This window comes from Macrosteles quadrilineatus, unplaced genomic scaffold (assembly GCF_028750875.1).
Source record: "Macrosteles quadrilineatus isolate MER2022 unplaced genomic scaffold, UCM_ALF_1.0 Scaffold_9__3_contigs__length_116548681, whole genome shotgun sequence".
Lineage (NCBI taxonomy): Eukaryota > Metazoa > Arthropoda > Insecta > Hemiptera > Cicadellidae > Macrosteles > Macrosteles quadrilineatus.
Window position 1 is genome coordinate 58,654,585 of NW_026542602.1, and position 14,007 is coordinate 58,668,591.

General features: G+C 34.3%; 1 protein-coding gene across 1 annotated transcript in view; it reads right to left on the reverse strand.

The window, feature by feature from the left end:
- The window catches only part of LOC129001929 (furin-like protease 2), a 248,324-nt gene that overhangs the window by 169,729 nt on the left and 64,588 nt on the right, over window positions 1-14,007 (reverse strand). The window lies entirely within an intron of this gene.

Below are 14,007 nucleotides of genomic sequence, written 5' to 3' on the forward strand. Positions count from 1 at the left end.
TTTCCTGACACTCGATGAAGATTGAATTACTCCCACGTTGCTTAACCTTATAATTTAGTAATACTTGGCACGTTTACTTTAATTAACAATTTTATCATGCCATTGTTGGTCAGTTAAACTATCAAAAAGTTAATACCATATACATGTATTAGAATTTGAGTACAAAATCTGTCTTCATCTTAGTTGTTTTAGATTTTTTGGGGATTTTAGAGGAAACAACTTCACTTTTGAACGCCAACGACGTAAAAATAATTCAAAATCTTATCTACTCACAAAACAACTTTTTAAGTAATCATTATCAACTCCCCACACTATTAAACTCAACAACCTATATTTCACCATACGTGAACAATACGTTTGTACCAATAGCACTTGAGGTAACTTACATCACAATAACATAGTGTCTATTGCGATATTGCGATATTTCGATACGTAACATCGCATTAATCGCGGTAATCGTTTACCAGAGTCGTAACATTCAGTATTTAGTGAAACGCTGGCCGTGCAGGAGATTTGCAGCCACCCTTCTCAACTCATAAATTGGCGTGGAAAGATGTACCGGCGGAGAGCGGCCGAGTGGCCGTATCTAATCCGCAGAGTGTTCTGATTCTGGTTTATAATTATGAGAATATTTATCACGGCGCTTAAAACTGACCCACATTCACTATCTGTGGAAATTACTGAGTATTTTATCCATCCGATTGTCACTCCGATTGCGATCATTGGGATTTAAGTAATAATGTAACGTATAGAACACCAGTTTATGTAAAAAATGTCTTCGCTTCCACAGACTGATTCATTTAAATTTAATGCCAATTTTTGTCTCTAACGTCAAAATAGAGTATCTATAGGGTTTAAAAGCGCTCCATCCCTGGTTCAATCCTAGGTGTGAACCCTGTGAAAAGCACCTTTTTTATTTTTTTACATTTTTACCTATCTGTTATAACAGTACCGGAATTTTCGTTATTTACTTTCCCCCCTATTTGACGAAAGATTTGTAATGTATATTATGTCGAGTTTCAGTTTTGGGTGGAGTATCCTTTCTGTTTTGGTTCTCCCTGGACCCAATAAAAAAAAATAGTTTGTGAAGTGATGTCTGTAGCTGTGTGTGGTTGTTTACAGAGCTACATACTATAAAAGTGGTACGATTTTTATGACATTTTTCATGTGGGTAGCTCCATTGTATCTCTAGGCGTTATTTCATTTTCCTAAATTGTTATGTTGATTTTTCCATAAAATCTATGACTGAGTAAACGGATTTTCGTACTAAAGGCTCGGCAATTCGCATTAAAAATTACTATGTTTTGGTCCTTTAGGTTCTAAACGAAATGGTACAGACCCAAACGCTGCAAAAAATACGTTTCAATGAAGTAATGCCTAGTTTGTACAGTTCAACATATTTTGTTGAGTACAATATCAAATAATACTCGGAACTCTTGGAATTTGACATTTCTACAAACGGTTGCAACTGTCAAAACCTTTCAGCAAACTAGATCTGATGTTTAAACAAACTTATCAATTTGTATCATTTATTTTGACGCGCGATGATAAATTTTTCCTTCATCTCGTAGCGTGATTTCCAGTGACGTTTTTTACAACCAATCGTCAGCTGAATTTAATCAAGCCTTGATTGGAAACTGAACGTAATAAATATGGCATTGAAAGTCATTCTCCATTGTTTTTGTCGTGTAAAATGTCAAAATAGAAAAAGGTAAAAACACGAAATCTTTTGTTCCACGTATTCGCATATATTTCGTTCTCCCCAAAAGGTTTGGATTGAGTTTGAATTTGAGTTTGGGTTGAGTGTCAGGCGTATTTAATATGGTAAAAATACAATCCATAGCAAAAACCAGTGTTTTCATAAAATATACTAAATAAGTCATCAAATTGAGAAGCATTATTTCCTACTTAAATAAATCAAATATATGTTATTGTACCTTGTTTATTACATAGACTTAAAATTATAAAACTTTTTACCTATTTAGTAACCAAACTATATGATAAATAAATAGCAATTTGTCAATAAACCTAATCTTATTACAGTTTCGGTTAGCATAAAATAGCATATAATAAATAAAAAATATTTTGTTTTTACAGTTCTGTAATATCTCTTATCTATAACAGTCTAAGAATAGAATAAATAATCTACCAGAAAAGAAAACGATAGGCCTATAAGGGTATATAAATTTAAACCAGAATTTAAGACTAGGATTACGCCCGTTCCTTTACAAAAATCCAATGACAAAAAGCACATTGAAAAGTTATTAACAGTGTTTTCTAAAAGGATAACAATTCGTCAAATAAAATTAAATTTTAAATAAAAAAACATATAAATCGTTTAGCTAGTCCACTATTGTAAACTAAAAACAACAAAACTACTGGAAATATGTTAAAAATTTAAATACTTAAGATGAAAAAACGTGACGGAACGAAACGAAATAAAGTCTTTTCCAGAGCGATGCTTTTGTGCGAGTAAAGGAACAACTGATAAACAAGAAAGCTTAGGGCGAGTTGAAGACGATGGTGAAAGATAACTCCAAGCACAGGTCAAGAGTTCTTTTCATCCAACATGTTGTGGTCGTTGCATTTTATAAGGATTTAGCACATGGAAAGGATTCAGAATACATAACAAATACACTATTTTCATTTACTTTTTCACTTATATTAGTTGGAATAGGTAAATAAAATTAATGTAAAATTAAAAACCATTCACAAACTCTCCTATCAAACAAATACACCTCCACCACAGCAAACCTGCAGACCAAATGAATTTACATCTGATTGCATATTCACTACAATATTTCAAAAATATTTTTTTTTAAATGGACACACTTAACCAATTTAGTAATATTTGCAAATTGTCCTTATGAGTAAAGTTGAAAAATGATAACCTGTACCATTAACTTAGCTGTTAAAAGACTACATACTGGGTATTCCCCTATTCCCTATTTTCCAAACAGAGTTCTTAATTTATCACCTACGTTTTAGCTCATATCCCAATTGCTATTCCTTCATAGGATTTATTTATTTGATTGAATTGCGGTTTATGTGGAATATAAAGAGAATGTTTCAAGATTACTACTTATAAAACTCTAAACAATGTAAATACAAGCTTTAAAGTAAAGTAATCTGTAACACGATTCAGGGCGACACATTAAGGATTTAGCGTAATGGAAGGACAAGGCTTCAAGATAATGTCAGACCAAGGGTTAGCGCTGATCCTTCCAACTTAACAAGTCCGATGATAACCGACAGTTACAAATAAAATATATGTTTCACAAGTCACCACTAGCCTTTACTACTCGTCTAACCAATGTATTAGATACAGAAATAACGATTACAATCGTACAATGTGCGTTTACTGTACAATATAAAACGTCAATGGCGGTTAAGTTGTTCTTAAATATTTTTGAAGTAAATTTTACTACACATGATTTACTTTTTTGTTAATCAATAGCTTAACGAATCCATAATTTTTGTATAGAGGAATTTAAGTTTGTGAGTAAATGTTCTAAAAAAATAACAAAGAAAACTCACTTCACATACGTTGAACAGAAACTTGCCATTCAATTTTATTTAGCCCAGCTAAGCCTCAAGGATGATATTCGTAGAAAGTATGTTAAAGTAAATCGAAAATAGAAACGTTGTTCAAGATCTATCCATACACATCAACAAAGTATGCTTATATTTACCACAGACAAGACGTTCATAGTTAGAAATTATCAACTTATATATCTTTACATTATATACAATGTTAAAAAAAATCGCAATTTATGCGAAACCTATGCATGAGTAGGTTAGCTCGATAAATCTAAATGTTTAGTTCTAACTATTCCATCTAAACACTAAACGTTAAGTTGCGAGCTCAGAGTTGAACAATATTTCACCGTGATTTTCTCCGGGTCAATGAAAACCGTTTATGTTTTATCGGAGTGTGAAATTGAACGGATCGCTTTTAGATGACAGGACTCAAGTTCGCAGTTCTGTAATTGCTATTCAAGTGTTAAAAATCCAGCATTTTCAAATTCACAGTTCTATGAACTTAACATTAATATAAAATAAGGACTATAGTCCAATTTATTGAATAAGGTCAAGTCGATGCACTTTTTCGTAAATAACTCTGCAAGTAAATCGACATGCTAGACATGGGTAGATATGATCGCATGAAGGGACAGAATGAAAATAGTTTTAAGCAGAAAATCGTCAAATCGTGTTGCAGCGAAGGGATAAGGGAACGATAGCATCATTTGAACGCATACTGATATCGACACGGTAGCACGTTATTTGAATGCATATTTCTATTATAAAAAGTTATCACTATTTTAATGTAAATAAGTATCGAAACATGTGACACATTTTATATTGCATATGTCAACCGATACGATAGCAAATATATACAATACTATTTTTATTTGCAAAGATTTAATCAAGTTTTATATTGATAGGGTAGCAAGCTTATTTAACTATATATTAGTATTTTTTGTCCTAGAACGCTAGGTACAAACCCGGATTGATTTCACATTACTTCAGACTAGACCTAGGGGTTGTGACATTGGCTTAGGCGGGATTTGAACCCGGGACCTCACGGACCAAAGTCCCGCACACTAACCACTTGACCAGCTCGCTCCCAAGACATAATATATGGGTTTCATTTACATGTTGTGTTTATGGCCCAACTTCACCTCCTAGAGCGCTATAGTCTGAATGATGGAACCAAGTCTCCCCCTCCGTCTACCTCTTGATATCCTGGTAGAACCATTGGCCAGTCCCCAGACAGATGGAGGGTCTGGGCACAGACTATAGTCTATAGACCAGAACTATTTAATACTCCAATTAAGGGTAGGCCTACTACACGCCTGCATTACAACTTACATAAAAAGATGATTGCCAGGCATTGAACCCGGGACCTCGAGAACCAAAGACCCGCATTCTATCACTACAGCTCGCTAATTTTACATTCATTAAATCAGTATCAATTCATTTCCACACACTGACATTGGTATCACACAAGTAATTCAAAGACACCTCATTCTCAAAAGAATTTCCTCAAAGTTTGCGTGTTTCTCGTTAGCACTTTAACATCCTCGTGTATACTTAAGGCTAAACACGTTGTCGAGATAGCCGCTTGTTAAACACTCCCATCGCTCACCACAACACGACATGTCCGTGTTTAGTACACAAAGATACGAGATAGGCAGAATATACGAGTGTTATTAGGGTTAAATCTGGCCACCCCGCTGGGGGTCTTGTATGTAAATATGTGGAACCTACAGATATTAAAGCTTTATATTTAACATAATAGATACATCATCATGAATAAGTGTATGGGAATTTAAGGTGGTTTTAATCTTGGTACGTTTATAAACCGACGTTTTACTGTATACTCTTAGTTTTATCTATTTTTGTATAGTGTCTGTGTACATTAGGAAAATAGGTCCAAACCTCTGTAAATATGTCTGGACATGTCGGGACGCAAAACTACACCTCTGACACCAAACTTTTATCAACTAAAGGTTACTTACTATCTAAACCTAAATAAACAACTGCAATGCAATTTTTTACAACTAGACACAAATAGTCGCTTACACGATGCAATAAACAATTTTCTCGTCTTGGGACTTCGACAACTATTTGCTGTCTGTGACATGTTGAATCCAAATAACACACGACCTCTGCAAATATTTATTCGTCTAATGCCAGCGCAAACACAGATTTGATATCACTTACCTCGCACCGTCTTTCTACGTCCACCTTTACAAATATACCACTTGTTAGTAAGTCATCTGAACTGCGGCAAATCGCTGTAGCAGTTGTATATTATTTTCAATGATTTCATAATTTTAAAATTTCGCAAGTTCTGGTCTTGTGCACAATTATCTCTTATCATTTATCTAACCGCAGGGGGCTCACGCTTGCGTGGGTTCGTGGCCTGGGCGACCACGCGGACCCTAGCTCTCCCAGAGGGGAGGTAACTGCCCGGTGTCAGACCCGGCACTTCAGGTAGACCACAGTTATGGACGACTGGTAAGCGCCAGCCCCTTGGGAGGGCTCGAACTGCACTCACGGTCAGTCCCTGGTCCTAATCCAACTATGGAACTGCACTCACGGTCACTTTGAGCCTTTCTGGGGGTACTGGAACTGCACTCACGGTCAGTTTTTAATTAGCCTATATCACATTGTGCAACACCATGATTAAATTGATAAAAACTTATTAAATTAGTTGAAATATATTGAAAAGTTTTGATTAAATTAATCCAAACGTCAAAAAATAAACTTACTACTGACATTGTAAAAAATACACATATATATGTGCACAGAAAATTCTAGCATAGTATTTACGATAACATGATAAGCTATATTCTTATTATAACGAAGCTGCTTTTGTAAAGGTTTCTTGTTGGGCGCGAATATTTTGGGGATTTCCAGCGTATTTCCAAAGGGGGAGGTGGGAATGTCCAGCGAGATGGTTCTATTGGTAGCGTCACCACATTCCATCCCCATTGTTCGTACATGACTCATTTACCTGTTGTGCCAATATACACTTCCCTTTCTAGTCAGTTTCAGTTTCAGACTAGAGCTGGTGTGATCTGTTTCCGAAGTTATGAGTAGTGCGCCGTGTGATACGGTTAAGATGTTTAGTGAGAGGGGGCGGGAGTTATTAATATTTAGTCATTATAAGTTTTATAAAAGCCGTTTAACGACTCAGGGACAAAAGTGGAGATGTTGTAAGAGGGGTTGTACGGCAAGAATATACATCAACTCTACGAACGACACGTTGCCTGTTGGGGACCATAACCACCCTGCGAGTGAAATTTTGCATCGACAGTTCGTGTCTAATAGTGTAAAAAGAAAAGCTGAGGGCGATTTACTAGATATGCCGGCAAAAATCGTTAGGCGAGAAATTGTAAGTGCTCCTCCAGATATACAAACTAAGCTAACCCGGTACGATGTGTGCCGTATAAAGCATAATTTATACCACAGAAAGCGGCAAGAATATCCACCTCTACCAAAAGAAAGGCGTGACGTCCACGAAGCGCTGGAGTGCCTGAAGATCGAAAGTAATGAGAAAGAGAACATGCTCATGAGCAATGACAAAAATTCTAATATTATAATTTTTTCAACGAAAAAAAATTTGGATTATCTGGCTAAAAGTAAAACAATTTTCATGGATGGAACTTTTTCTTACAGTGTCCGTTTTTTCACTCAGATGTTTACGGTGCACATTGTGGAAAATGGTAATTATGTACCCTTAGTCTTCAGTTTGTTACCGGACAAAGAAACCAAAACTTATTCTGCGTTTTTTAGTAAATTATTGGAATTGTGCTGTGAACATGGAGTGGTGCTGTCTCCGGAAAACATCGTCGTGGACTTCGAATCCGCTATACATAACGCTGTTTGCCAAGTTTGGCCAACAGCAAAACTCACAGGTATGTTTGATTTTTTTTATTTTAGACGTATTTATTATTCTTTTTTAGCTGAACCTGCATACATATATTAAATCAATAAAGTCTCAATACACGTGTTAGTAAAATGGATTTTATATATCGTATAACAGCAAAATTACAATGTTTAATCTCACTAAGTGTATGTAATACTAGTTGACCCCCGCGATTTATAATTTAATTTTTCATTATAAAAAGGAAATTACGTATTTATCATGAAAAGTAATGAAGTTATTTTAAAGCTTCAGGAAATGTGTTCTCTACCGTTATATTTTGCGTATGTAATTTACGCGCTCCAATAAAACCAAGGATTGGCACATTTAGCCATTGTATTAAACTTTGAAACTTTACATACTTGCCAACTGCTTTATCCTCACGATAATGCTATAGTTTATTTTCCATTTTGTAAATAATTTATAATTTATTTCACTATTTAAAAACAACACTACCGAAATCATGACATAAAACCGAAAGGTCGCTGGAAACTTTTTTATATTTTGGTCAGAGTCTTTTGACCTGCGGCAAGGTTGTAGGTTATGAATCAAATTTAATTTTTCGTTTCAAGATTTTTTTCTAAAGTGCACTGTTTTGCTCGTGTAGCACTCAGAACGACGCGTCAGTGGAGATTTCTGAACGGCTCAGGTTATTTCCTATAAAGGAAATTACTGTACTTTGTTTATTTTGTTTGTAATATTAAGAAGAAATATTTTTACTTAAGATTGTGCGTTATATTTGGTTTAAGGTGGGTTTCCTGTTAGATTAAATGTCAAAGCAATAATATATTAGTTTTTAGCGAATTTCCCACATAGGGAATAAGCTATTACCGTAGTACTCATGGTAAGACCTGGACCCGGGACCGATTTACTTTTTCGCCTAGAGGCCAAAAACACCATTCGTTCAAATTCATATATATATATGTGTGTGTGTGTCCGTTAGCGCGATAACACGAGCAAAAATCATCCGATTTTGATGAAATTTAGTACAAACGTGTAAACCTACGTTTATTTGAACGAGTTCGCGAACCAGCATGATCGAACTATGGGAACAGAGGTTTATTGGGGGTTTTATGAGTTAAAAATTGGTTTTTCCTATTCTTGACCCTAAAAACTTAAAATTTAGCGATTTCTTTCCAAACCATTTTGTAGAGCTTAAAAAAACAAATAATTTAGTATATAGAAGCGTTATTATGCGCATAATAGTTGCGGAGAAATTTCAAAAAATCTGTAAAATAAAATTCCCATATTATTCTTATGGAGAATAAGTAAGTTAAACCATTGACTATTGGATACAGAAGAAGACATCCCATCTATATGGATCAGCTGTCGGCAATTTTTTACTAAAAAAGAATGTACTTGTGTGAGCCAGTCACAGATTGCACTAGTGGCTAAAACTCTATTTTGTACCTTATTTTTTTACCGGCATAGTTGCTGGGTCACAACAGTTGCTATAGCTCATAATAAGTCATTCCATTAATTTGACTTGGTAAAAACATCTTGTAATCGGAAGAAATCGGTAATTTAGATCAGCGCAATCTGTAGGTGGCTTCTGTCGGGGAAATAAATATGTGCACTCGAGTTTGAGCCTAAATATCTCTGAGATGAATTATCCGATTTTGTTGAAACAAAAATTAAATGTAAGCTTGTTTAAATACATTTTACGTGGTAACAATTTTAAAAATTTCCGTTAGTAGACGTTGCCCGGATCGGGCACAAAATTGATATTGCGCATGATCGAGGTGTAGATAGGGTACTCTCAGCCGGATGTAATCTAACCACAGCTGATTAGCTGACGTCAGTAGGTGTTTGTATTAAATAAATTATTATGGATAAAAAGTGTTGGCTTGACCAAATTGGAACTCGGGTCTTTTAGACAAGGGTTGGGGTCGTTAGCTACTGATCTATGATGCTAGTCATACCTGTACCTTAACTTACATATAAAGGGTGTGTAAATATTGGTTGTGGAGGTTTGATTATAACCTGGTTAGAGGTTCACGGGTTTAATTCTAACCAATGATTTCTGGTTGGAGGTTCGCGGGTTCAATCCTAACCAACCATTTCCGGTTGGAGGATCACGGTTTCAATCCTAACCAATCATTTCCGGTAGTGTGAGGTTCTAGCTAGAGGTTTACGGGTTTGATCCTAACCTATCACTTCTGGCAAGGTTTACGGGTTCGATTCTAACCAACCACTAATGGTACTGTATTATAGCGGGAGGTTCATGGGTTCTATTTTAACCAACCACAAATCATGTTATTAAAGGTTCACGGGTTGGATCCTATCTTTGTTTAGAGGTTTATGGTTTTGAACCTAACCTAGCTGGAGAGGTTTACGGGTTCAATTCTAACCCAGCAGGTTTTGTAAAAAAAACACTTTATTCTATATATGCTGTAGTGTATAATGCTTAAGCGGAACCTTACCGTTGAGCATAAATACTGTCAAATGTTGGATGTTATGTGTTTTGAGGCGTGTAAAAATGTGTTTTTGGTATAGTGGGAGTTTTAAAGGTTTACGGGTTCAATTCTTTGTAAAAAAAACATTTTATTTTATATATGCTATAGTGTATAATAAATGTTAAACAAACATGTCAAAAACAGCTGAAAGAGGGCTTAACTTTACCATTAAAAGCTACCAAATATACAGTAGTATGTTTGACTTTATGCTAAATGAGTTATTTTGGGTTGTTTTTTCCTTGTAGTGAGAGGTTCATGGGTTTGATTCCTAGTTGGTTATATGACCTTTATGACCTTGTATTGTATATGCATTCCACCAATTAATATATTCTCACTCTATGTACTGTGTATGTATGTTGTCTGTTTTCCCGCTAAAGGTTCCTGTCATAACTTTACTTATGTACATAGGAGTTGTCATCTGATAATGTGACCTTTCCACCAAATTGACATTACCTAGGAGCTGTTATCTGCTTTAGTAACATAATCATACCTATGTAAGTAAATTAAGTATTAAATTATGAATAAAAGTGTGTACCTTGATCGGGTATCGAATATTAATATTTTAGGTAATGGTCAAATTGTCTTAGTCATAGAGCTATGATCACAACTAATAGCTTATGTTATTATGGATGAGGTAACGATTATGGGTAAAAAGTGGCTTCATATCCTATGTCTGGGGAAAGATGGCCTCTAACTAGTGGTGTTTAAATGAATGGAAATAGCTAACTAGTGGTATCCACAAGAAATAATGTGCAGCCTATGTATCTTGTTATCCTAAAGGAAAGATAACAAAACCGAGGAAAATGTTGTGATTCAAATATCCTTATCTAACCATATCCTGTGCAGCGATAAGTTACTTGTTAACAAAAAGTTGCTCTCTAATTATGTGTTATAAAATGACACTGGAGTATCAATGAAATATGCTTTAGGAAATTTTTATTGATTTATGTACTACCTCAACTTTTAATTTCTGGGTACACTTAGAGAAATAACTATGTAACAAGACAATAGTTAAATTACCTATGTCTAATGGTTGAGTAATCTTTTATAGGAATTTGATGAATTATATCTTCAGTACTTATGAGCTGGTAGACATTATATTAACAAAACAAATAACTGTGCGGTAGGTATAATTTAATAGAACACGTGTGTCGTGTATATTGTGGGTTGGAATGTTCTGATGTAGCTGAAAATCTTGTTTATTGCACCATTATAACAAGCTTAGTATACTTTTGTGAAGTGTTTAACATAATAATATATATTTCTATAATGAGGGTGAGCATTGCATCCGTCTATGTTGTCACATCTCGACTCCTTGTGTAGAAGAAATTTTAGTCACTTTTCCAAAAATAATTATCCACCAGAAACAAATCTGTAAAACAATTCAGTTCTGATGGGGGCTGTGGAAAAATTAATGTCCACTTAAATGTAACTAAATGTAGCATTTGTATGTGGAGAAGTATATTGTCATCCTTGTGGTAATAAATAGCAACAACTATACATGTACTCAAATTTACTGATTAAAATTTATGCAGGGATAAAATAGCTGTTAATTTACGTTAGGTTTCTATTCTCTATAAGAGACTATGTTAGACCTGAAGTGTTGACCCCAACTACTCATATCCTCTGCCGAGGTATGTATGTAATACCGGTAATACCTAGTTATTTATGATTATTCAGCTTTGTAGCGAGCGGGGACCAAACACGCATGATAACACGAAGTCTGTGCCGGAAGCTTGATAACTGCTATGATGCAGATACCCCCACTTAGTATTCTTAAGCAGCATGTTGAAAGACATGTTAGAGATACAATAATACTGTATATCCAAACTATAGCACCTAAACAAGCAATGTTCTTATTGCTTTTTGTTATTGCTTAGTTTAAATTATTGTTGTAATAAATGTAAAAAATATTTATTTGTGTAGGTAAACCTTTTTAAACAACTGAACCTATAGAACCAACTTGTGTGGTTGAACTAGCTGGAAAAACTCTTTAATCTATAAAATAGGAAGTATGTTATTGACTCCAAAACAGAATGTATGAATCATTCAGGCATTATTTAAGGATGGTTTGTGTAGATTTGTCAAGAGGGCTCCAATGTCGGATTTTAGTAACTACAGGTTTATAAATAATTTAAAGCAGATGTTTACTTTCACTAGATGTTTTGTAGGTTTGAATAACTGCATCATTCTGTTATGATTTGAAATCGTGTCACAATGTTCTCACAGTATAAAACTATTTTATTTCTGGTTAAGTACAACCGCAGCACACTTGTGCACTCAACAAAGCTTAAATCCCCCACTATTAAAGTAAAAAAAGATGTAAAAACCTTTATCAAAGTGATGGAATTGCTTTAATATGTTTTCTATACCCACATAACTTAACGTAAATTATTAAGTGAATAATAAATGTGTTTGTGCTACCTCAGGTATTCAAATGCCTCTCAATTTGTCTTTAACCCACCACATTACTACCATTAAAAGAAGGAACTTCAATAATTGCGAAACTTAACCCCGCTGAAGCTGTGCAACGTTACTAGACTGACAATTTAAAAAATCTCACCAAAATTGATTGAAGCTAAAACTATCAGTGGTAAGTTTAAAGGAGAAAAAATCTTCAGTAAATAATATATTTTATTTTTTTAATCTTAGTTCCAAGTGACTGATACGTAAAAGGTGCTAGTCTGAAATAAACTTGAAAAATCTGTTTAATCCACAGATAATCAAGTAAAATAAATATTCTATTTCTGTTTTTGTTATACATTTCTATCATTTAACGTAATTAACTAATTACCGGATAAAATAATAATTGTTCAGAGCAGCAACAGGGTAACTGCTAGTTTTTTTAAAACATGAATATTGATAGCCTAAGTCCAACATGGGGGCTATAGAGCCGTTTGGGAAAAGATTTCTGTGGTAAGAATATGTTAATCAGGAATGTGAGCTATTATCATACAAAAATTTAACCCAATTCAACCAGAGCATGATTGAACTTCAAACATACAAACTTTCACATTTATTAGTACAATGTCTAGAGATTACTATGATTATGATATATTTAAACTAGTGGAAACTTTAAAAGTGGTTTAAACAAGCGTCAGATATTTCTAAAATAAATCACATTACTCTTTTTGTGACAATGCCTGCTAGACAGGACCTGATTGAATGTGGGATTATGTTCATCACCAAACCCATCATATAACCCACCATACCAATAAACACAAATATGAATAGTTGTAAAAGCTCACACGACTCACCAAAGGTAAACTGTTTGTCATACAAGTATTCCAGGAATTAAGGTCTTCGTTACATCTGTAGGTTTAAAAAGTAGCCCTAACTCCCTACAACAATTGCTTTGAACACAGTTTTATAGTTTGTTGTAGATGATAGTGAATAAACATATAAGCTCCTCCGATGTGAACGATATTATATGACACGAACCCACAGTTAAAACTTTAGTGTGTATACCAACACACACCTTCACCTTCAATAACACCTTTCAATAGTGTGAAAGGTTTAAACAACTAAAAAATATTAACATAACTATACCATAGGTCCTTATAAGGAAAAAAACTAGACTCAATTCTACTTACATTCTAGAAGTTGACTAGGTTTATTTTATGACTTCAATGACATACAACTATGATGTAAGGTCAAAATTATCTTAGTAAATCTATTTTTCCTAACAACTCTGATTAAATAAATTACAGCAATTTTCAAATAGTTCTCATCTACGATAATGTAAAAAACAAAATTATTCTTTTTATATTAACACCTTAACCTCCTGTAGAGTAGGACCCATTGTTAATTGTGTAAAATTGATTCTTGATGCTATGAGAGGAATATGTATGCAAATTCTCTACTTCTAGGTACTATGGTTTTACATGTTTGTTGATTGGAATTTAGCATTTATATACCTAGTACTATGATATCGTAAATTATGTAGATCCCAAATATGTTTTTAGTTTCTTAATTAAAAAAGCCGTATAAAAGTAAGAAAATTCATGTTTTAATTGCTCAGGAATATTGTTTTACAGTGCTGTGAAAACTATGGAGATAACAACGCGCCCCACCCTTCTTATCAGGCGTGAGAAGCCTGTTGCGGTTGTAGTTAGT